The following is a 24,805-nucleotide window of genomic DNA, read 5'->3' as shown; positions in this document are numbered from 1 at the left end:
ACTCACCTCATTAACACCTACTCACCCCCCCCCCACACAGCCCCTCCCTGATCGTGTTTTTTCCAATAAAACTAAATAACAAAAAGTATTAGTTGTGTGCAGCAGGGGTGGGGGGAGGCCTGATACTAGGGCTGGAACTCAGAGCCCTTCACTTGTTCAGCTTGCTTCTTTGGATGGCCCTCTACCACTCGAGCCGTGTTTTCAGTGTTGCTTTTTACTGGTTAATTGGAAAAGGAGTCTCACAAACTTTTTAGCCTGGGCTAATTTACAAGATTCAAACATGTGTTATGCATTGAGATGGAAGATTTAAGAATCCACAAGTATCAAGATTTCAACTTAAACACAAACAACTATCAGTTTTAAAAACCACAGTTTTCACTCATTTTCTTTTCTTACTGTAAGTGATTAAAAATTGAAAGCTTATTAGTGTTTTATCCAACAATGATTTAAAATTTTTAAGTTTAAAAACTATATATGGGGGGAAGGGAAAGGATAGTAGGAAAAAAACAAAGGAGGGGGGGTAACAAAGTTCCACAAGAAATGTACTCATTACTCATGTAACTGTAACCCCTCTGTACAGCATGTTTACAATAAAATAAAATGTAAATGTGTGTGTGTGTGTGTGTGTGTAAGACTGGGAATGTGGCTTAGTAGTAGAATGCTTGCTTAGCATGCATGAAGCCCTGAGTTTCATTCCTCAGTACCAGATAAACAGAAAAGGCTGGAAGTAGCGCTGTGGCTCAGTGGTAAAGTGCTAACCTTGAGTAAAAAGAAGCTCAGGGACAGTGCCCAGGCCCTGACTCAAACCCCAGGACTGGAAAAAATAAATAAAATAAAAGACCTTAAAATTAAAAAAAAAAAAATAAGCCGGGTGCCGGTAACTCACACCTGTAATCCTAGCTACTCAGAAGGCTGAGATCTGAGGATTGCCATTCAAAGCCAGCCCACACAAGAAAGTCCATAAGACTCTTATCTCCAATTAACCACCAGAAAATGGAAGTGGCGCTGTGGCTCAAGTGGTAGAGTGCTAGCCTTGAGCTGAAGAGCTGAGAGACAGCGCCCAGGCCCAGAGTCCAAGACTCATGACCGACAAAAAAATAAAAATAAAAAAGATAATATATATGTACACATGTTTAATTGTTTAAGGCATATACACATATAAACATATACACATTTCCTAGGACCATTAACATTTTACTTTAGATCCTTAACATATTTTACTAGGTCAAAGTATAATAATAAAAAGAAAGAGCCCTGATTTATGGGAAAGGTATTTTGTTCAAATTTAACATTACTTATTTTAAAAGGTGTAATTATTTTCATTTGCTCATTTATAATTTTGATTTGAATGAAACAGGAAGATTTTAACTTATTACTAATTGATATATCTGTTCTGGAGATGTTTGATAAAGTATCCCATAAATAAGACAGGGGTCAGTGGCTCAGTTCTATAATCCTAACTGCTCAGGAGGCTGATATCTGAAGGTCAAGGTTCAAAGCCAGCCTGGGCAGGAAAGTCTGTGAGACTCTTCCACTAAAAAAATAGAAGGGGGATGGGCTGGGAAGGTGGCTCAGTGGTAGAGTGCTTGCCTTGCATGCATGAGGCCCTGGGCTCGATTCCCCAGCACCACATAAGCAAAAAGAAAAAAAATAGAAGTGGGTCCGTGGCTCAAGTGATAGAGTGCTATCCTTGAGCGAAAAATTTCAGGAACAGTGTCCAGGCCCTGAGGTCAAGCCTCAGTATTGACAAAAAAAAGGAAAAAAAAAGTTCCATAAATAAAGTAACTCTCCAGTTTCTAAGTTATAGCAAAACTTCTTCGACTAGTAGGTTGAATCTAATTTTCAGCTGACTTCACCTAATGCAGTCACATCTAGTATGAAATTCTCCCGTGTTTGAAATAGACACATGGGTGTGTCTCCAGCTGCTCTGTCACCGACTCCAGGTAAGGGTCTCTCCAGTAAGAACCTTACTGTCCTATGTAAACTTTTTTTTTGGGTCCGGTCGTGGGCCTGAACTCTGGGCCTGGGCGCTGTCCCTCAGCTCTTCAGCTCAAGGCTAGTGCTCTACCACTTGAGCCACAGCGCTACTTCTTTTTTCTTTTTGCTTATGTGGTGCTGAGGAATTGAACCCAGGGCCTCATGCATGCAAGGCAAGCTCTACCACTGAGCCACCTTCCCAGCCCTGTCCTGTGTAAACTTGATCCATTATGCATCCCTGAAGCCCAACACCTATTTCTGAAGTTACAAGGGACACAGGAAGGATAGGGTTAACATCCACCCCGCCAAGTGATCCATTCTCCAGCTGTGAACAATTAGTGTGTCATCATTCCCTCCAGGAAACTCCTGCTGCTTTATGAGGATGGATGGGAAGCAGCATTTTGACTTTTGATAGGTGAGGTTATAAATCAAACATCCAGACTAGGAGGGCCAGCTGGGTTCCGGTGCACAAGGCTGCATCTTAATTACGGACCTCACAAGATGTGCATTTTGAGAACGCCCTGTTGTGCTGAAAGGCAGAAGGGGACAAGACCAGCTCATGACTAACGATCCACGCAGGGTCTCTAATGGGATGCACGCGAGGCCAGGTAACAGCTGTGCAGACCCATTCTTGGGGTGAAAGTTGAAAGCACTTGATGTACAAAGCCTTTAAAAAGGCTTGTCAAAATGTTAGGACTTGCTCAGAACTTCATGTCAATATCAAAATCACCTGTAACATGCATATGGCTAACCCCTTCCTGATGAAACAGCAAAGGTGAAGGCAATCTAAAAGTTGAATTTGGGTGCATCTTTGAAAAGCCAAGACATAACACTATACAAGAGTAAGAAAGCGCCACTGAGGAAAAAAACAGCGTCTGTAATGACCTTGTGTGTTATTCTGTTTATAAAGACTACAAATGTAATTGAAACAAATTAGACACATGGAAAACTTCCAGAATTATATTTCAAAAGGCTGTTTTCCACATCTGGTCTTTTTCACTTCCCAAGATGCCGTCTCGTGTTAATAGAATTCATCTTTGGCATGTGCAGTGAGAAGAATTTTAAAACAGTTAAGTATTTGGTGAAACCTACTTCCTGTGGCTCCTCTACTGGGTTTGATGTTTCTAGAAGAGAACAAATGCTTTTACTTTTTTTCTACCACTTGAGCCACACTTCTAGTTTATTCTTCAGGTAGGGTCTACACTTTGCCTGGGCTGGATTAGGTTGTGATCATCCTACTTCTACCTCCTGCAGCGCCGGTATTACAGGCATAAACTACCATGCCAGGCCTGTACAAGATTTGATTAGGCTACATGAACAGAGAGAACACCACTTACAAGGGGGAAAGTTCTGGTTCTACTTTGCTTCTAGTAGACATCAACTCTGAGCATGTCCTTTTCTTAGAGTCACAGATGGATCTTTGTACATCCAAGGAGAGTAATCAGAATGTTAAGAAAACTTAAAAACTGCAATACAAAGAAAGAATAGCCAAAGAAAGAATGTGAAGATACTTATCCTGGACAATAAAGTATTTAGGAGGACAAAGTACTTCCTTGACACATCTGCAGATCTCCAGGTAAAAGAAGGAAATCCTCCCACAGGGACCAACATGGAGCTGGCAGCCCTGGACTAGACAGAGGCCATGGGCAGGACATCACCACAGACAGAGTCTCTTTATATATCTTATGAGTTGACCGTTGTTCCACTGCTCAGCCTTTTTGGGGAGCCTTCGAGTCACTGGCTGCTCGTATAGGAAACCAGCATAAGCCACCCCAAAATACCCTCTCTTGGCATAAGGAATATTTTGAGCTGGTTATTTTGAGAAACTGCACACACTGGGAAAAGCTCACAAAACAGACTAGAAATTACCCTTCTGGGAGAAAAACATCCACCACAAAGGACATCTCCACTCTACTAGAAATAGAACAATAATTAAATCACTGCACACTCACCAGTGGAGCTGCAGACCAATTCTGCTCACCTGCTTCTCCCCTCCTCCCCCACCACTGGCTTCCCAGACCTTAATTTTGTTGTTGGTGGTGGTAACGGTTGTGGGGCTTGAACTCAGGGTATGGGCGCTGTCCCTGAGTTCTTTTTCTGCTCAAGGCTAGCACTCTACCATTTTGAGCCACAGCCCCACTTATGGCTTTTGTGTTTAATTTTAGTTAAGTCTCATGGAGCTGGGTGCTGGTGGCTCACGCCTATAATCCTAGTTACTTAAGAGGCTCAGATCTGAGGATCATGGTTCAAAGCCAGCCCGGGCAGAAAGTCCATGAGATTCTCAGCTTCAATTAACCACCAAAAAACATGAAGTGGAGCTGTGACTCAAAGTGGTAGAGTACTAGCATTGAGCAAAAAATCTCAGGACAACATCTAGGCCCTGAGTTCAAGCTCTATGACCACCACCACCAACAACAAAAGGAGTCTCATGGAGTTTCCTGCCTGAGCTGGTTTTGAACCTCGACCCTCAGATCTCAGCTTCCTGAGTAGCTAGGATGACACGTGTGAGCCACCAGTGCCTGACTTGACCCTGTTTTCTTGATTGATTGGAAGATGGGAGGTAAGCCTGAATCAAAGCCGTCTTTTTGAGATTGTTTCATTCCTTTTTCTAGGTATTTCTTGGGAAGACGTGTTATGAAGCTTGTGTCTTTCTTTAATCTCTCTTTAGTTTCAGGGGTCCAACTCGACAAAGAACTATGAGAAATCATCTTTCTTCCCTTACACTTGGTTTAACCTATTCTACAATGCCCTCAGGATGTACAGCTCCACCTAAAACACGATGTGCTCTACTTTTATACAATCTTTTTTTTTGTTATTATAAAGTGATATAGAGGGGCTATGTGCTCTACTTTTTACATGATAGAATTTTCCTCACAGATATGTCTGCTCTGGGTTGGAAAAAAAGGACCATCATGTAAGTTAGATCATGCAATTTAAAGGGAAGTTACAGTTCTAATTATAACCTACTTCTTCTTGTGTGTGCAGGTCCTAGAACTTGAACTCAGGGACTAGGTGCTTTCCCTGAGCTTTTTTGCTCAAGGCTAGTGCTTACTATTTGAGCCACACTTCTATTTCTGGCTTTTTAGTGGTTAACTGGAGAGAAGAGTCTCAGGGACATTTCTGCCAGGGCTGGCTTTGAACCATGATCCTCAGATCTCAGCCTCCTGAGTAAATAGGATGATAGGCATGAGCCACCAACACCCAGCTTACACCTACTTCCCTTGGTCTCCAGAATATATTCCTGTCTTCTTGCGTTTACTGGAAATAAAGGTCAATCTACTCAAGTACTGGCATGTGTGGCACATCGGTTCTAACATAAATGATTCTAGCATGAATTAGGTCAATGTTAGCTTTTGTAGCTGTGATAAATACCTCATAGAAATCACTGAAAGCAGGCAAGGCTTGGAGTCCAGAGTGCCAGCTGTGGAGGCGTCACTCCAAGGCCGCTTTCCTCTCCTGCCTCTAGGCTAGATAGAGTGGTGTGTGCTGGATATCAAAGTGATACAGAGGGGCTCACCTCATACCCCAGACTCTACAGGAGGCAGAGACAGAGGAGTCCACCCCATGAGTGCCCACCACCTCTTAGTCATGTTGCTGTATGATGATGAATCCATTGGTGGATTACTCCACTGAAGAAAGGCCTAGCTGTGGTGGGCACTCCCCAAAAGCAAGCACCTGAGCAACTAAGAATAATAAAAGGCAAGCCAGGTGCTGTAACTCACACCTGTAATCCTAGCTACTCAGGAGGCTAAGATCTGAGGATTGATATTCAATGTCAACCCAGGCAGGAAAGGCTATGAGAGTCTTATCTCCCATTAACCACCAGAAAGCTGGAATTGGCTCTGTGGCTCAAAGTGATAGGACAAAGAAAAAAGAATATAAAAAGCAAAAACCTAGCAAATATAATTTGAGACATACAGGAAGTCCATTTCCTTCTGCCCACCCATCCATCACACATTCACTTTTTCTCTAATTTTAACTATAACTCTGGCTTCTATTTGAGTGACAATGCCAATGAAGTCACAGCAACCTTGAGGGAAAAAGCTCAGGGACAGCACCCAAGCTCTGAGTTCAAGTTCCAGAACCAGCACAAAAAAAGGTTATAATTAGAACTGTAACCTTCCAGTAGAAATAGCATATTATAACTTACGTGATGATTGGTGTCAGGATTGGGGGTGATGCTTTCTGTGTACATTGTGGCTCCTAGGATGCAATGTGGGTGGTACAGAGGGAATTGTGGCAGGGCTGGGCAGCTGTTTTCATCTGGAATGCTGACTCCCAGCATCTCAAGCCACTTTGGAGCAGATATTCTTAGACATAATTACTGGAAAGCTAGAACAAGTTCCCTGAGGTTTACTGTGAATTTTGTCAATGACATTTCATCTTGAGTATTCTGGGGTAAACTTTAGTTTCTGTGCTGAGCTCTCTGTAATACTATTTTGTTGGCGTGTGTGTGTGTGTGTGTGTGTGTGTGTGTGTGTATTGAAGAGAAAAGTGCAATGGCGTGTGTGTGTGTGTGTGTGTGTGTGTGTGTGTGTGTGTATTGAAGAGAAAAGTGCAATGTAAAACCAAGCTTAAAAGCAGCTGCCATGGAGAAGGGAGCAGAAGAGAAAGAAGACAGAAACCAACAATATCTGTCATTGTGGGTGACAAATATGGGACTTTAGTGAAGGCACAAGACATTCAGACCTTAAACAAGGCCAGCACTGGTGGCTTATGGCTGTAATCCAAGCTACTCAAGAGACCAAGCTTTGAGGATCTCAGTTTCAAGTCAGCCCACACAGACAAATTTGAAAGACTCAGTCCAATTAACCAACCAAAAGCCAGAAGTGAAGCTGTGGCACAAGCTGTATTGCATCAGCCTTGAGTGGAAAAGCCAAGCAAGAACAGGAGGGCTTGAGATCAAGCCCCAATATTCGCACAACAAAATAAAATTAAGTAAAACCCAAAATGTGCCTAGAATTTTTAATCCAATGCCTGAATACTTTTAAGCCACTATGTACATATATGTACATATATATGTATATATATATATATATATATATACATATATATAAAATATTAAAAAGGCTTCTTTTAATAGTTTGTCATATTCTTTCCTCTGATCTGTGCAATGGATTCCTGGGTTGCTATCAGAGCTTATTGGTAGAGTGAAGATAAAATACAATGACAGCCCTAAAGTTGTATGTGATTACAGAACAAGCTCTTCACTACAGAGGGAGAGAAGCACAGCGCAAGAGTGTTGGCATGAAGGTGCAACACCACGCAGAAGTGATCCCGATGCCCCGTGCTGAGGCTGCTTCACTATGCCAAAGCTGCGGATCGAACACATTTCTGTCTCTATTCAAAACAGAATTTAGCTGGGCACTGGTGGCTCATGCCTGTCACCCTAGCTACTCAGGAGGCTGAGATCTGAGGATCACAATTTGAAGCCAGCCTGGGCAGGGAAGTCCATGAGACTCTTGTCTGAAATAACCAAGAAAAAGCAAAAGTAGAAGTGTGGTTCAAGTGGTAGTGCACCCAGGCCCTGAGTTCAAGCCTCAGCACCAACACACACACACACACAAAACTAAAAGCCAAACAAAATCTGCCAAGTTTGCAGAGAGTAGAATTTATGGTCAGCACTCTTTTCTCAGTTGGTTCCCTCTTTGCACTGCAGAACATTCTCTAATCAATAGCTGCCTCATTGCTAACTGGTTTCTGGCTCAGCCACTCCAGACAAGGCCTGCCCACCTTGCCACTTTCTGCAGAGCATTCCCAGGTCTGTGAGGACACAGCAGTGGCCCTGTGAGTCAGCTAGGCTGCCCTGCTTCCCCTGTATGCAAATGAGCGCATGGTTCTTCTATGCTGAAACCATGCTCCCTTAGGACTATGGGACAGCAAGCAAGTGATGCAAGCAAGCGCCCAGTGTTTGTCATGTGCCTGGACCACCAGCATCCTGAACATCACCTACCTGAGCGTTTAGAAGAAGACATTCTACAGAAAGGAAACAGAAAAGTTCATTTGTTTTTTTGTGGGTTTGTTTTTGGTTTTGCAATACTGTGACTTGAACTGGAGGCCTAACTGGACTTTTTCCACTCAAGACTGGTACTCTAGCACTAGAGCCACAGCTTTTTGCTGGCTAACTGGAGAAGAGTCTCGAAGACTTTCTGGCCCAGGCTAGGTTTGAACTGTTATCTTCAGATCTCAGCCTCCTGAGTAGCTACGATTGCAGGCAAGAGACACTGGCACCCAGCCAGTCACAGAAATTTCTTTTTGCCCAGACTGCCCTTGAACTATGATCCTATTTCTGACTCCCTTGTAGCAAGGATTATAGGCTTTAGCCACTGACTGGCCAAATGGCAGTTTCTTAACGCTGAGTTGCAACTCCAGTGCTCTATCTTCAGCTTGGAATGAGTTTTAACACATGAGAGTTAATTTTATACTCCCTCCTGGCTGGCCCACAGTGTTCCTGAGGTTAAACACAGGTAGGTGCTCTTGGTGTTTCATTGGTGCGACCAATATTTAAATCAGTAGGCTTTGAGGGAAACCAGACCCCTCCTTAAAGTGAGCAAGTCTGAGCCAGGAGCTGCTGACTCCCACCATAATCCTAGCTACACTCAGGAGGCTAAGATCTGAGGATCACAGTTCAAGCCAGCCTGGACAGGAAAGTCTATGTGAAACTCTTTCTCCAATTAACCATCAAAAACCAGAGGTAGAGCTGTGGCTCAAATGGCAGAACACCAGCCTAGGGAGAAAAAAAAAAACAAAAACCCTGAGGTACAATACCCAGGCTCTGTATTCAAGCCCCACTACTGGCACCAAGAAAAAAACACAAAAAACTGACCTGCTTCAGAAGAACCCAGTTCAGATATCATTTCTTAGTTCTTTGTTTCCACTTTCCTTTTTTTTTTTTTGCCAGTCATGGGGCCTGAACTCTGGGCCTAGGTACTGTCCCTCAGCTCTTCAGCTCAAGGCTAGCACTCTACCACTTGAGCCACAGCGCCTCTTCCGGCTTCTGCTTATGTGGTACTGAGGAATCGAACCCAGGGCCTCATGCATGCAAGGCAAGCGCTCTACCACTTGAGCCACAGTGCTACTCTAGCTTTTTCTGCTTATGTGGTGCTGAGGAATTGAACCCAGGGCTTCATGCCTGCAAGGCAAGCGCTCTACCACTGAGCCACCTTCCCAGGCCCCCACTTTTCTATGTTGCATTCATCCATTCATCCATTCACTTAGCAACACTAGGGATTTGAACCCAAGGCTTCCTCCTTTCTAGGCAAGTTCTTTACTCCTTGAGCACTAAAATCATGCCCATCATCCTTTTGCTTTTTGGTTTTGTTCTTCAGATAGCATCTCATGTTCATGAACTTTGCCCTGGCTGCCCTCTAACCTCTTGTCTCTATCAAGAAGCTGAGCTTACAGATGTGCATGATCATGCTTGGTTGACTTCTTCATTTTAAAAGAATTCTTACTTACCTCATGTTGCAAAAGTCTACTAGTCTATGTGATAAATTTTCTCAGGGTTCCCCAAAAGGTACAATTAGACATGCTGGTTACAAAAGAAAATTATTTAAAAGATTGGAAAAAAATCATTTTGCAAGGAGGTCTCCAATTCAATATGCTTTCAACAAAATTGAGATTGCCTTTTATGAGGCATTCACCAAGAGGCCATTCAAAAAATGTTCTTTATGGAGGATCCATAAGTGATTTTTTGGCAACAAATACAAAAATATTCAAATGATTGGTTTCTTCAATCTCATCTACACATCTTACATATAAAGAGTTTTTTTTTTTCACCATAAGCATACCACTGAAAAATTGGGATTGAATCCAGCTGCATTCCAGCAAGAAAAAAGTCAACATATAACAGATGAACTAATTTTTTTAAAGTCCTACCCTCATTTCATTAAGAGATACATTTCAGTGAGCCAAATAATAAATACCTATACAATATTAATCATGGTATAGCAACTATCCTAAGTACTTTACATACATTAATGCATTTAATTATCATAATGCTCATATTAGGTTAATATTATTATTATTCATTTATTTTTATGTTGGTACTGGGGCTTGAACTCAGGTCCCCATGCTCTCAGGTTTTCTGCTCTACCACCTGAGCCACAGTTCCACTTCTGTCATTTTACTGATTAACTGGAGATAAGAGTTTCAAGGTCCTGAGTTCAAGCCCTAGTCAGTAGGAACACAAAAATAATATATATTAACTTATACATTAAGAGCCACCTAGTTAATATATAATAACAATGATCTCAAGAAAAGCAAAGAGAGAAAAAAATTTTTAAAGAATAAATATTAACTTTATTTCTATACTAGGATTAAAATCCTGAAAATATAATTTTTAAACAGCATCTTTTGTAAGAGTATCAAAGGATAAAGAGTCTAGAAGAAGTGAATTTTGCACAGAAAATGATAAAACTTTCTATAACACCACAGATTTCTAATGAGATGTAGATGATTTTTATCTGTGATAAGAAAACTCAATACCAAGATGTCAGTTCTCTTAAAATTCTCAATATAATTTCAGCCAAAGCTGTTAACATATTAACAGAACAGTAAAAGTTTATAAAATGACTGAGACAACTATGAAGAATTACAGAGCAATTACTATGACATGTAAGAATTATTTTAAGGCTAGGAATGAGACTACAGTCACATAAAGACAAAGGAATAAAATAGAGAAGGCAGAACTGATTTTTATATGTAGCAATTTCATCTATGACAATCTTAGTTGTCCCTGTAGATTAATGGTAAAGGACTAGACTTTTTAACAAATTATATTAAGATACTTAGTTATAAGGAACAAGAAGGAAGAAATATACAACAGTCAAAGCTACATTGTGTTAGGTTTTTAAAAAGAGGTAATCGAGTAAGAACAGCACCAGCACGCACGTGGTATTCAGGTAAGGGGTAGGTTTATTCAGTAGACCTGCTGGGACCAGGCAAGGTTGGCACTCCACGTGGCTGAGAAAGGCCTGGCAATGAGAGAGAGCTGGGAAAGAGAGAAAAGAGCTAGAAAAGAGCAGAGAGAGGGGTAAGAACAGTAGCACTCACGTGGTATTCAGGTAAGGGGTAGGTTTATTCAGTGGACCTGCTGGGACCAGGCAAGGTTGGCACTCCACGTGGCTGGGAAAGAGAGAGGAAAGAGCTAGAGCAGAGAGAGAGCAGAGAGAGCTAGAAAAGAAGAGCAAGAGCAAGAGAGGGTCTGGGCCTGGGCTAGGCCTTATGTAAGGTAAGGGCGGGGAAAGGTGTGGCCACATCAAATTCAGATGTGACCTCAGCGGATGCAGATGTGACCTCTTCCAGGTGTCCCAGGTGCCTAGGTAACGCAGGTAATGGGTGGAGACTTTGCTGCGAGGAGGGTGGAGTCTGCTAGCCATCCAGGAGCGGATCTTACACATTGTTTTTGTTAGTTTTTGTTTTTGTAGGTCGTGGGGCTTGAACTCTGGGCCTGGGCACTGTCCCTTCGCTCTTCAGCTCAAGGCAAGTGCTCTACCACTTGAGCCACAAGGCCACTTCCGGTTTTCTGGTGATTTATTGGAGATAAGAGTTTCATGGTCTTTCCTGCCGGGGCTGGCTTTGAACCACAATCCTCAGATCTCAGCCTCCTGAGTAGCTATGATTACAGGAGTGAGCCACTGGCACCTAGCTTCTGCCAAGTTCTTTATGTAGTAATTCCTCATTCTGAATTATCAGATCATCAAGTAATAAAGACAGAACTGAAAACTACCAGGGATTAATCGTATTTATAAAACATTGTACTAGATCAACAACAAAAGTACTATAAAACATATTATTAGTTTCTGGTTCATGATTAATTGTACATCCAGCAGAGACAAGACACTTGTACAAGAAGTTTTGATTTCAGGAAAGATCCTTTTTTGTTGGTGGAAGTAATAGTAGTTTTTGTGCTGGTCCTGGGGCTTAAACTCAGGGTGCTTATCCCAGAACATTTTTGCTCAAGGCTAACACTCTACCACTTGAGCCACAGTTCCAGTTTGACTAATTCTAGATAAGACTTTCTTATGGCTGTCCTCAAAGGGAGAGCCTCAGATCTCAGCTTCCAGGGAAAATAGTATTACAGGCTTGAGCCACTGGCACCTGTAAGGTCTGAACAGAGACACCTCCCTCCCTCTTGGCTAGGTTTCCACCCAGTATCTGTTACCTAGGTAACTGGCAGACCTGGAAGCAGTCACCTTCCTACTAGGTTACATCCTGGGCCATCTCTGGTCACAAGCCTCTCATCTGATCTTAGGAGGGTCCCAGACCCTGAGGTCACATCCAGATCCAGTGTAGCCACACCTTTCCCCACCGGGCCACACCTCTTCCTGTCCCTGGCCTAGATAAGTCCTGGCCCTCTTCCTCTTCCCCACCTCCCTCCCCCTTGCCTTTTCAGCCATGCTTCTCTACCATGCATGTAGGGGGAGGGGGCAACAGTTCAGTAAATAAACTTCTTTTCCTGCCTGAATAGCATGTGGTGTTTTCCTCATTGGCTACCTAATGAAACCTACCTATTTAATATACTTTACAGCACCCAGCTCAAAGATCCTTATTTGATTCACTAGTTGACAATAATCTGTTATTTGCGACAGCATTCAATTATTCACAAGTAGCATTTTCTGGACTGACTTCCAGAGTAAAAAATAAGATTCAAAACCTGCAAGAGTTTAAAGACATTATTCAAATACTGAATTTCTATGTTTTTCCTCTAGGAATGACACTTCCAAAAAGATATACCTGAACCCCAGCTTTCTGCTCAAAGGAAACTTGTATAGTAACATCTCATAAATGGGGGGAGGGGGAAGGGACAGTTCTGAGGCTTGAACTCAGGGCCTGCACACTGTCCTTCAGCTTTTTCACACAAGGCTGGCATTCTACCACTTAAGTCACAGCTCCACTTCTGGCTTTTTTCTGTTAATTAGAGGTAAATCTTACAGAGGTTCCTGCTTGAGCTGGCTTTGAACTACAATCCTCAGATTTCAGGCTCCTGAGTAGCTAGGATTCCAGGTGGGAGTGGAGCCAAGGGCACCCATGGCTCAAGCTGTGGCCAAGCACTTGGGCGGAGCTGAATTAAAAAGCACAGAGTGTTCTGTTCCCTGACTGACTATTCTTGGGGAAACAATGCAGACTCTTGAGGCACCACTCAACCTCACAGACCTCTGGGAGACCTGCAGACAGTCCTACTGGGCCTCTGAGCCAGAGATACAGAGAGGCCTAGCAGGGCTTATGTTTAAAAGCAGCAGCTGACAAGCTGCTGGTACTCATGAGAGTACCTTAGATTTCTGCACACTATCCAAATTTGATAGTTTGATTCTAAGACAAAAGCAATTCACATGACATTTGCCCTTCATAGACCACAGGGACATTTAAGCCCAATATTTACTCTGTTACTAACAGAAGATTCCACACCATCTCCCACCTTAATATAACCCCAGGGAAGCTCTCCCTGGATTTTTAATAAAGTCCTCTTCACTGTCTGAGTCTGTGAGATTAACAGGAAATAAGACAGGTGACTAAGGCAAGCTATAACTAGAAGTGCAGACAATGGTGTTCCTTTTGGGAAGCCATTCTGTCTCCTTCATGGTCATCACCAGTTTATAACTATATCTGAGGCTGCCACACTTTCTATCCCAAATCCCAGCCCCCAAATCCCAAAAGGAAGGCCCCAGTTAAAAGACACCAGCCAGGTACCAGCGGTTCACATCTGTAATCCCAGCTACTCAAGAGGCTCTAAGATCTAGGGGATCATGTCTGGAGGGTAGCCCTAGCAGAAAAGTCCATAGCCAAAATAACCAGCAAAAAGCCAGAATATAGGCATGGTTCAAATGGTAGAGCACAGCTAAGCAAGCAAGCTAGACAAAAAGGAAAAAACAATCATCTCTTCCACATACTATAGCTATGTACTTAGGAGACAAGAATTATGTAATCAGTGTAACAAGAAAGCACACTACCTTCTCTCCCAGCCTCCAGGAGGTTCGGCTGGGCACAGCAGGAGTAGAACTCTGCTGCTCTATCCTGATTAGGCAGACAGCATCTTCACATACAATTAAATCCCCCGACATGTCAAAATCTAGCAAGGAAACCATTGCACCTACTGGCATTGGAGCTCAGCATCTGGCAAAACTTGGTGTGTGATTGATGGAGCTATAGAACTGTGTGATCAAAGTGAGGAAAAGAAAGAGAAAGAAAAGAGGAAAAAAGAAAAGCTCAGTATGGGCCCAGATTGATTTTCTTTAATGCAGTCTGTGATTCTGCATATTGCTAAAGATAACAGGGAAATAGGAGCCCCAAATTACAGGTGGAAAGCGTGGGAACCTAAACACTGAACTCTGTTTGATATAACAAAGGCCCAGCACTTTCCATTCACTGTTGCTCCTAACAACAGTGTTGTTCTCCATTTACTGCAGGATGAGAGAGAGGGGGTGGGGAGGGAAGGATATAGAGGGAAAGAAACAGACATGAAGTCAGACAGAGATAGAGAGATGGACATAGAGACAGAGACAGAGACAAAGACAGAGACACAAATAGAAACAGACAAAGAGACACAGGCAGAAAAAGAAAGACAAAGAGACAAAAAAAGACAGAGTGACAGGGATAGATAGATAGAAGACACAGAGAAATAAAAAGATAGAGATTCAGAGAAAAGGGACAGAGAATGGCAGACACAGAAAGACAGAGACAGACAGATGTGGAAGAGAAGAATTACAAGAGAGAACTGGGAGAGCCCTAACTTGCACACAACAGAAGTTGGTTTTATTGAAACCCCTTTTGAAGAGGAAAGAGCTTTATTAGATGCTAGGGACTTCTTTACTATAATATTGCAATTTGGACTGAAATTACAAAGGTTCAAACGAACTGGAACACGTGGTCCCTAAGTACCAGGCTCCAATTTTAGGTCCTGCACCTAACCAGCTGAGACAGAGAACCAAGTAGGCAAACAAGGCAGCCAGAAGCTAAGTCACACTTGAGACCTGGAAAAACAAATGTCAGTCCAGAGGCCCCAGGGTTGGAATCTGAACCTAGTGTCTAAGCAGGAAGAGTCCATACTGGCAGGCTCCTTGTCTGTCTGTGGGACCCAGGCTGCTGAGCAGAAACACCCCACCACTTACAGCAAGAAGGGTCTCTCATGCATTTGCAGTCAGGGGGCACAGGGGGTTAAATACTTGGACAGGTCTTAAAAATCTCCAGCCTCAATCCTACCTACTCAGGAGGCTGCGATCTGAGGATCATAGTTCAAAGCTGGCCTGGGCAGGAAAGTCCATAAGACTTTATCTCCAACTAACCACCAGAAAACTGGAAGTAGAGCTGATGTTCTACCCATTGAGCCACAGCTCCACTTCTGGCTTTTGCCGAAGTAGCAAGGATAACAGGCACGAGCCACGAGCACCTGATAGGAATATATTTTTATTGTTTTGGTTGGTGTTTATTTGTGCCAGTTTTGGGGCTTGAACTCGGGGCCTGGGCACTATCCCTGAGCTTTTGTACTGGAGGCTAGTGTTCTACCACTTGAGCCACAGCTCCACTATCAGTTTTTTTAGGTTAATTGGAGATAAAAGTGTCATGGACTTTCCTACCCAGGGTTGGCATCAAACCATGATCCTCACATCTCAGCCTACTGAGTAGGTAGGATTAGAAGCCTGAATCACTAGCATCCAGCTTGTGTTTATTTTTCTTTTTTTCCTTTTTTATTGTTATTATAAAGGTGATGGACAGAGGAGTTAGTTACATAAGTCAGGTAAAAAGTGTATTTCTTTTTGGACAATGTCACCCCTTCCCTCGCTCTCTCCCAGTTTTTCCTTCCCATCCCCACCCACAAGTTGTGTAGTTCATTTTCCACTAGTGTCTAGTGAGTACCACTGCTGCATCTGGTCACTCTTTGTCCCCCCACTTTTGTGATTTTTATAGTTAAATCCATTTTGCTTCCTTCTGAGTCACCCTACTGGATCAGGAGCTCCACGGTGGTAGAGAATTCTGGTGTACACCCTAGGTGCACTGAGAGTCTCTCCCCTTTGCCCTCTAGGGTGGTTCCACCCTGTTCCTCACAGGAAGACTGGCCTGAGGTCTCCATCAATGGGCTGCCCCACCCTCTAGCTTCCGATCCATTCACAATGGAGAGCAGTGGAGGCCACAGAGTGGAAAAGGGAGGGACTGCGATCAGGGAATTTATTAGCTACAGTCTCTGCCTGGGGCAGCTCAGGCTGGCTGAGGTTGGACCAAGGCTGCTCGCAAGGTGATGGCTCTTCGCCCAGGCAAGAGGTGATGAGCTAAGGAGGAGGCTACAATGCTTGATAAGAAATGTACTCATTATCTTGCCCATGTAATTGTAACCCCTCTGTACAGTATTTTCACAATAAAAAAAGAAAGAAAGAAAAAGAGGTGATGAGCTTCCCTGCAGTGCCCAAGGTGGAGACACTACCCTGGGTGTGTTCTCGGTGTCTCTTCCCACAGCAAGAACCCACTGCTACACATGATTACAGCAGGGAAAGCAGAAATGACAAAGACCTTGCATTTGTGGAATTCCCAATCTGGACTTAGGGTGGGGGTCTGGCCCAGACCAGATAGTCTTCTACATGGCTCAAAGGAATTTACTCTCTTAAATCAAACATTCCTCACTCCAGGGTCAAGAGCTGGCCTCCTACAGTACAGTGTTCTGGGAGTAAGCAGGCCTACATGCAGCAAGGAGAGGCCCACAAGGAGGAAGGGACAGGCAACACAAGTAGCTCTAAGCCCTCTGGAAAGACACAGCTGAAATAAATACGATATGAATCCTGAAACTACTTGTTTTTACAGAATAAAGTCAAAGAGAAAATATTTTACCTGAGAAACGGAGATCTTTAAAAAATAAACACAGAGCCAGATCCTAGCTCCTTAGGAAGTTGAGCTATGAGGATGGCAGTTTGAAACCAGACTGGGCAGAAAAGTCCAGGAGACTCTTTATCTCCAATTAACCAGCAAAAAAAAGCTGGAAGTGGGCTATGGATCAAGGTGTAGAGTTGTCAGCCTTCGGTTAAAAAAAAAAAAAAAAAAAAAAAAGCCAAGGGAGAGATCAAGCTTTTGGGTTCAAGGCCAAAAAAGGAAAGAGGAAAAGATGGAGATGGAGGGGGAGGGGGGGGGGGAGGATGGGAAAAGAAAGGAAGGAAGGAGGGAAGCAGGAAAAAAGGAAGGGAGAGGAGGTTGGTTTTAGGTTCAGTACAAAAAAAAAAGAAAAGGAAAAGAGCAAGAAAAAAGGAAGGAAGGAAGGTAGGCAGTAGGTGTTAGGTCTGCGAGGGAGAATCAGCTCCTTCCCTCTTCCTCTTCACCTGCCCAAAACCAGTAATCACCTGACTGTCAATCATCTGACTGAGAGTCAGCAAAGGACCCCAGGCTCTGAGATCACTTCCCCAACCTCTGTGTCCCCACATACATAAGGAGTCTCTCCTCTTTTTCCTTCCCCTCTGTCTCCATCTGGTGCAGGCAGGCAGTTTGCTCTCCCCCAATAAACTCTTTTCTTCCTGAACCATGTGGAGATTTCCTTTCTGGCGAACCTTACAGAAGAAAGGAAGGAAGGAAGGAAGGAAGGAAGGAAGGAAGGAAGGAAGGAAGGAAGGAAGGAAGGAAGGGAGGGAGGGAGGGAGGGAGGGGGGAGGGGGGAGGGAGGAGGGAGGGAAGTCCCATACACAAATATTACAGTTAGAAGCTGAAAAAATAGTATTTTGTGCAAACCAGCTATACGTTTTAGAAGTCAGATGGATTAAGCTGATAGTAGTAATTGATTTCACTGGATTGAATTGAATTCTGAGCCCAGGGCTTTGTAATACCATCTCTCCAGATTAGCTGGAAAGTTTCATCAAAATGTTACCCATACCTAGAGAACAGAAAACACTATTGACACTGTCCTTCGTTTGTTGCTTCCCAAAACATCCAATCTGCCTCAAACAAGCAGAGATTCTACATTTTGAACCATCTCAAACAAGAATCACCAGAGGAGACCAAGCTGCCATCTGCAGTAGAGATGGTTGGTATTAGCAGTAAGACAACTTAATTATTTCCTGATGTGAACAAAGGAAATTCACTTGCTTTTACTGCAGCTGTTTCTGATTAGAAGAAAACCTGTAAACCCCAGTAATAATGGTTCTTACATTCTAAAATCTGGCCAGGCGTCTGTAATCTTACTCAGAGGCTGAGATCAGAGGATACTGGTTCCAAACTATCCAGAGCAAAATAGCCATGAGACTCTTTATCTCCAGTTAACCAGCACAAGCTGCAAGTGGAGGTGTAGCTCAAATGTATTAGCCTTGAGCGAAAAAGGTAAGTTCAAGCCCTCAAGCCTTAGTACTGACACAATCACACACACAACTCACTAAAATAAAATAAAAAAATAAAAAATGCTGGTATACAGCCATGTTAATGTACACAAATTATTCTAGTTCCTGTAGTTTCTGCTTTTTGTTACATAATTGACCTAATTCTTATAAGCCAATTATTGCCACTCCCATGTGGTTCCAGAATATTCTTTTTAGGACTAAATAATTTTCTTGGCTATTTTCTTCTGATCTTTATTTTTCTCTACTGCATCACATTATTTACTTCCCATAACTGGGATATACAATTTACGGGTAGTAGAATATTCTTTTCCTGGAGATACTCAATTGAAGAATGTTGATGAAATATAAATTAAGTGTAAGATAGAAAGGTAGGGTTGGGAGAGATGGGGAAGAGTGTAAGAAGGGGTGACATTGATCAAGATGTATTGTACTCATAAACTGACATGTCAAATTGCAAGCCCTTCATACAATTACTTAAATATAATAAAACAATCATAAAATCTTCTAAATCTGTTTGAAGTTGGGCACCAGTAGTTCATGCCTACAATCCTATCTACTCCATAGTTGGTCACTGGGGGAGATCATGGTTTGAGGCTAGCCTGGATAAGAAAGTTACCAAGATCCCATGTCAATAGAATGGCCTCCCAGCTATGGCAAGAAATATAAAGAGGATCAAGATCCAGGCTGGCAGGAGCAAATAGTGAGACCTTATCTAAAAAATAACCATAGCAGCAGGCTATTGGTGGCTCATGCCTGAAATCCTAGGTACTCAAGAGGCTGAGATCTGAAGATCACAGTTGGAAGCCAGCTCAGGCTGAAAAGTCTGTGAGACTCTTATCTCTAATTAACCAGAAGGACGGGGAGGGGGAGAGGGAGGATGAAGAAGAGGAGGAGGAGGAAGAAAGAAGAAAGCTGGAATTGGAGCTGTGGTAGAACATCTGTCCTGCAAGCTCGAGATCCTGAGTTCAATCCCCAGTGCTGTCAATTATTGTTTTTAGAGGATACATATAACAAAGATTTCAAATACACAGAAATAAACAAATCACAATTCTAAATCCAATGAGTCCTAAGATGACAGAAACAACACACTAGACTGGGCGCTCAACAGAGACTACTTGAAGGACTGTTTTTTTGTATTTGTTTTTTGGATGCCAGTCTTGAGGCTTGAAGTCAGGGCCTGGGCACTGTCCCTTTTTGCTCAAGACTAGCACTCTACGGCTAGATCCACAGCTCCACTTTCAGTTCTTTGGTAACTAATTGGAGATAAGAATCTCATGATTTTTCCTGCCCAGTCTGACTTTGAAGCATGATCCTCAGAGCAGTTAAAATTACAGGCATTAGCCACTGGCACCCAACAGAACTGTTTTTAAACAGGAAGGGATTAGTGAGAGGAAGATGTGAAGGCATGGAGGTAGATGACGAGGAAGGGAAAGATGGCAACTTAGAGACACAAGTACAGAGAGCCAAGAAGCAGCACTGGGACCTGAGGATGGAGAACAGCCAGAAGCCCATCACTCCCCAAATACGAGGAGGGATCTGTGGACCCATGGTTCACATACTGTGTGTTACACCAAACAAGTCCTCCTTAGAACCTAGTCACACTACATATTAGTCTGGCTTTCTATCAGTATAAAATATTGATTCTCACAGTATCTATCTCAAGAAAATTCTGTAAGTATCAAATAGTAAGACTCTTCCCCAGTGCTTAGCATGTATCGAGGGATCGTGTGAAATTTTTAGCAGCCATTATTATTAGCCACACTGAGTGGTCTAGGTCTGGCTGTGCCACCCTATATTTCCCTTGATGGAGAGAGACCTAACAAGTCACTCAGGTGGAAAACCATGTCCATCAGCCTGTCCAGATGGAGGCCTGGATTCCCACCTCTTACCACAGTTTCACATCAACCCAACAACACAGATGTGAATTCACTTTGCACTTAGCCTCTTATTTTATACTCAGCCATAAATTCCCAGTAACTTTCCAGTGTCTTCTCTTAAATACAATGGGCTTCAGAATACTACAACATGGGCATGGTTTGACAAAGACCCAGTTTCAACTATTGATGTCACATATTATGTTCCTATGAAAAGTCATTTTCTCTGAGCTCCACCTTTTGACATGGGAAACATGTTATTATAAAACCTACCTAGATGTTCTCCTGAGGCTTAAATAAGAGAAAAACAATCAGCAAGGTATTTAATACAGAATGCTAGGTATTATATTTATTGAAGCCTAGAAATAATGACGTGTTAGGTCCTAATATTACTCCCATTTCACACACAAGGAAACTAAGGTTTAGAAAGGTTAAATAGGGTTGCAGCTCAACTATAACTTCATCACCACCATCCTCTCCATCCTTATCTTTTCAGAACTCAAGACCCCAAGAAGCTGACAGCTGGGGCCACTGCCAGTCTACGCCAGGCCTGGGCACACCTCACCTCACTGCCTTCCTTCTAAGAAGGACTGGCTGACCTAGCAACAAAATTGAGCTTTTAATTCTAGCACTGGTGGCTCACATTTATAATCCTAGCTACTCAGGAGGCTCAGATCTGAAGATACCAGTTGAAAGTCAGCAGAAAAGTCTGTAAGACTTATATCTCCAATTAGCCAGCAAAAAGCCAGAAGTAAAGCTGTGACTCAAGAGGTAGAATACCAGCCTTGAACAAAAAACCCAATCAAGAGGGCTGGGAAGGTGGCTCAGTGGTAGAGCGCTTGCCTTGCATGCATGAGGCCCTGGGTTCAATTCCTCAGCACCACATAAGAAGAAAAAGCTGGAAGTGGTGCAGTGGCTCAAGTGGTAGAGTGCTAGCCGTGAGCTGAAGAGCTCAGGGACAGCGCCCAGGCCCAGAGTTCAGGCCCCACGACTGACCAAAAAAAAAAAAAAAAAAAACCCAAGCAAGAGTCTAAGGCCCTAAATTCAAGTCTCAGTACTAGTGCACACAAAAAAAAGAATGAATGAATGAAAGGGAAATCTGTAACATCCTCTATGAAGCCACTTATTTATTATCTTTTTTATTCTTAATGCCAAAGGACTGACAGCTGTTTCAGCATGAAAGGTGGGGGGAGGGGAGGAAGTCAGTTCAAGGTCCCAACTGCTCAGCGCATCCTGTCTTCTTTCTTTCCAGAATGAACGTATTTTAATATAAACTTCCATCTCCTGAACACACTCTGCCTCTCCCTCTCCTAACATAACTTGACAAAATCTGCTATCAGGCTGGCTTGACACCTCACTGTGAGCCTGAATTCCTTATGAGTTATTTTTTTCTTCACCCTTGACCAATCTTTGTTTCTCTGCCTTCAAAAATTCCTCTGTGCTCAGACTTCACGCTCTCTCTTTGCCTGTTTCAATACTGCTCTGTTCTCCTTGGGAAGCCTGCCTACTTTTTGTTTTGATAACCCCAGGCTTTTTTTTTTTTTTTCCATTGCACTTTCCATAACACATTGATGCACCTGAAGCTGTTTTACTTATTTTTCTTTTAGGGTCTACAAGCACCAATTTACTAGGGGGCTGGAGGGGGATAGGACTTGCTTCTTCTCTGTCTTCTGGGGCCTTTGTACCTTTCCCAATGCAGTGATCATCTCTTCAAGGTGCCCTAAAAGGGATGTTGATCCATCTGCTTTCTTGCTGAGTGAACTCTCCTCATGAAATATTACCCTTTTGTCCTCTTATGTTTCATGCCTCTTGTCAGGAAAGTACATGTGATACGTACAGAGATGGTTTATTTTTTCTGAAACACCCTGCCGAGTCTGCCTATCTCTCATAAAACCACACGCCTGCAAAGTAACTAGCATTGCTCTGATTTTTTTCATGCAAGATCTAGGAGATACAAGAATTTTTCACATAGATGAACTTTGACCTCTTCCCATGAGTCCTGCCTCCCCCTCCCATTTCCTAACCCTGGTATCACCCTTCCTTTGCCCTGCCTCAGGAAGTAGATAATGACCTTTGCCAAAAAAGCTGGAAGAATAAGTTACCTTGACAGTTCTACAAACCAGACAGAAAAGGATATGTCTATATATGTCTGTATGGAGATATTTGAGCAAAAGACTTGATAATATACTACATTCCCCATAAATTGAATACTGGACTGTCACTTGCAATTTTTATTTATTATGTATTTGTTTATTGACTTGCTAGTAATGGGGTTTGAACTCAGGGTCTTATGCTCTGGCTTGGTCTTGTACAGTTCAGGCTGGCGCTTTACCACTTGAGCCACAGCTCTACTTAGGTTTGTCTGCCAGGGCTGGCTTTGAACCAGGATCCTCAGATCTTAGCCTCTTGTGTCACTAGGATTAAAGGTACAAGTCACTGGTGCCAGTCTTTTTTTTTTTTTGTTTTGTTTTTTTTTGGGGGGGGGTCCGGTTGTGGGGCCTGAACTCTGGACCTGGGCGCTCTCAGCTCTTCAGCTCAAGGCTAGTGCTCTACCACTTGAGCCACAGCGCCACTTCCAGCTTTTTTCTTTTTGCTTATGTGGTGCTGAGGAATCGAACCCAGGGCCTTGAGCATGCAAGGCAAGCGCTCTACCACTGAGCCACCTTCCCAGCCCATGGTGCCAGTCTTATTAGCAATTGTTTAGAAAAGCTCCTTTTTAAAAAAAATCCCTTCCTTTCTCTTTAGTTTCAGTAACTGATTTCTTTGGGCATTTATTTCCTTCCTTTGCTTTTTTCGAACAGAAGCCAGGATGGTGGCATAGATCAAGGAAGCATGGATCCTTCTCCTTGGATGATGGGATTTCCTGGTCCCTCAGGGGCTGCTCAGGCTCTACATACACACAGGCGGAACACAGTGGATCTGTTTATGTGAGCTGTGGCTCTGGGACAGTATTTGGCTGCAACCGTTATTAGTATCAGTGTCTTCTAGGCTAGCTGAAAATATCTAGCAATTTCAAACAACCCAAGAACTAAAGTGACCTCATCAGGTAAGTAGAGAAAACCAGAGAAGACAGTCATATCCACTCAGAGGTTAGACATGAAGGCCCCCAAGGGGACCTTTGAGCCGCAGCATCTTCCACCTGGCAACTGAGTCACTTCCTGAAGGTGAGAGATTTCCCACTCAGAATATTAGCCTTCATTTAGAGTGAATTAGTTTCAAATGCAAAAGACTGCAGAGCTGGGCTGCAGGGGAGAGATTTCCAGCTTTTCCACTCGCTGAACTTGCCTGGGCAAGTTCCCATCCTTCCTGTGTCTCCATTATTCAGTCTTTAACATGTGGGGATTAGTGGTTCCAAACACACACCATAATCATGAGAATTAATGAGTTTGTGCTCCTAAGTATAGAAATACTCAATAAATGTTAGCTGTTATTACAAACTATGCTCAATATAGTCAAGGAGAGATTTTTTTTGGAAGTGAAGAGCATATCAAATACAAATATTAGTGCATCATCTAGCGTAAGTTCAATAAATACCAGTGGAAATGTTCTCATTGCAGAGGTGACATTTCATAGAACATTCTAACATAAACATTGGTAGACATGGAAGGAACTGACTGTTCTTGTTATACAGGAGAAAAACAATAACCAAAAAACAACAACAAAAAATACTCAAGAGGCTGGGATCTGAGAGTTAGTCGAGATTCAGAGATAATCATCTTCCAATCTGTCGCTTTAGGAGACAAAGACAGGAAGAAACCTGAAGGGTCCTCTGGTACATTTTCCTTTCTGCCACATCTATCTTCTAAGCCATTTCTTATGTAGAAGTGGACTGTATCACCAGATTAACCAGCAAAGCATTAAGTTGCATAGATCACTTTGTTTTAGAAAGCAGGCTCTCCACAGAAAATCCTGGCCACTCTTTGACCCTGAGAAGATTAAGACCAGTAGCAATGTGAACTCAGCTGTACCACTACACTTCCATTCCTCAGGGAAAGCAAAGGAAGGATTAAACCAAACACCAATAAACAGAAATGTGAACTCTTATATATTGTTTTAATATTCTCTTCAATATCTTAAAATTCTGAGGTCAAAGAAGAAGGAAAAGGAAGAAATGGAAAGGAAGAAGAGAGGAAAAATAGGATAAGGAGGAAATGGAAGGAGAAAGAAAGGGAAGAGAAGAGAGGAAAGAGGAGGGAGAAAGGGAGAGAAGAAGGGAAGGAGAAATAGGGGAAGGGAAGGAGAAAGAGGGGAAGGGAAGGAAAGGGAGAGAGAAAAGGGAGAGAGGGAGGGAAGGGGAAGGTAGGAAGGGAGGAAAGGAAAGAAAGGGGAGGGAAGGGAAAGGGAAAGGAAGGGAAAGGGAAAGGAAAGGGAGGAGTAGGGAGAAAAATGAAGAAAAAATAAAGAAAAGCTGGGTGCCAATGGTTCACACCTGCAATTCTACTTGGGAGATGGAGATCAGGAGAACTGTGGCTCAAGGTCAACTTCAGCACCAATATGAGACCTCAACAGAATCAACAGCTGAATACTGTGTGACATGTCTGTCATCCTAGCTAAATGAGAAGCATAGATAGGTGGCTTATGGTCCAGGATATCCCAGGACACACATAAGGCGAAATGTGACAAAAATAATAAAGGCAAAAAAAGAGCTGG

At 42.9% G+C, this 24,805-nt stretch overlaps 1 protein-coding gene across 1 annotated transcript in view; it reads right to left on the bottom strand.

Moving 5' to 3' along the window:
* Positions 1–24,805, bottom strand: part of Tmtc1 (transmembrane O-mannosyltransferase targeting cadherins 1) — a 146,540-nt gene that overhangs the window by 81,870 nt on the left and 39,865 nt on the right. The window lies entirely within an intron of this gene.

The sequence above is a fragment of the Dipodomys spectabilis genome, unplaced genomic scaffold (assembly GCF_019054845.1).
Source record: "Dipodomys spectabilis isolate Male_0828 unplaced genomic scaffold, ASM1905484v1 ptg000039l, whole genome shotgun sequence".
NCBI classification, from domain to species: Eukaryota; Metazoa; Chordata; class Mammalia; order Rodentia; family Heteromyidae; genus Dipodomys; species Dipodomys spectabilis.
The sequence above is the reverse complement of the archived record's forward strand: the minus strand, read 5'-3'. Positions and strand labels throughout refer to the sequence as shown.